We start from the raw sequence: 646 nt of genomic DNA, 5'->3' as shown, positions 1-646 counted from the left end.
AATTAATTCAGTATGGGTCTTGTAGTGGTCTGAAAGTGGATGATGAAAAAGAATGTATAATGGTATTCAGAGCACCTCGCGGTGAAGCGGACATGCTACCTCAAAATGCTTGATTGATTCATGCCCAGTTCCCCCAAGAAGCGGTACATTGAAAAAATTGATTTACTTTGTGGATGATACTAGCAAATACTATCCGCTGGGGGAAGTAAGCAGAAATTTGGTGGTCGTATGTTTGTTACATGGTAGAGGTGCTTTCTAGTACACAATGAAATGCTTGGTGTACCGCTGCTCCTTGAAGAATTAATTCCATATGGGTCTAGCCGTGGTCTTAACTGTGAACACGAAGAACTATCTAAAGTGGCCTATCTGTCTGAACTGCAATACACAAGCTGCGAGCCAATGCTATACCTTTCTCAGGTAACGAGCTCTTGTGCGGCGATTCGATTGGATGCGAAATGGTGGGGAACGCGTGTCCGGTCGTCTTAACCAAGTAATGGTTCCCCTCTGTTAACAATGAAATGTTTGATGGATCGCAGCTCCCTGAGAGACAAGTTTCAAAGGGGTTAGTCGCGGTCTTCAATCCTGGCCAAGGTGCAGTCACCATCTATAAGAGATACCTGCTTTACTGAAGGGTAGCAAGAGTTCC

The sequence above is a fragment of the Bacillus rossius genome, unplaced genomic scaffold (genome assembly GCF_032445375.1).
Source record: "Bacillus rossius redtenbacheri isolate Brsri unplaced genomic scaffold, Brsri_v3 Brsri_v3_scf314, whole genome shotgun sequence".
In the NCBI taxonomy this organism is placed as follows: domain Eukaryota; kingdom Metazoa; phylum Arthropoda; class Insecta; order Phasmatodea; family Bacillidae; genus Bacillus; species Bacillus rossius.
This window is presented reverse-complemented; position numbering follows the sequence as displayed.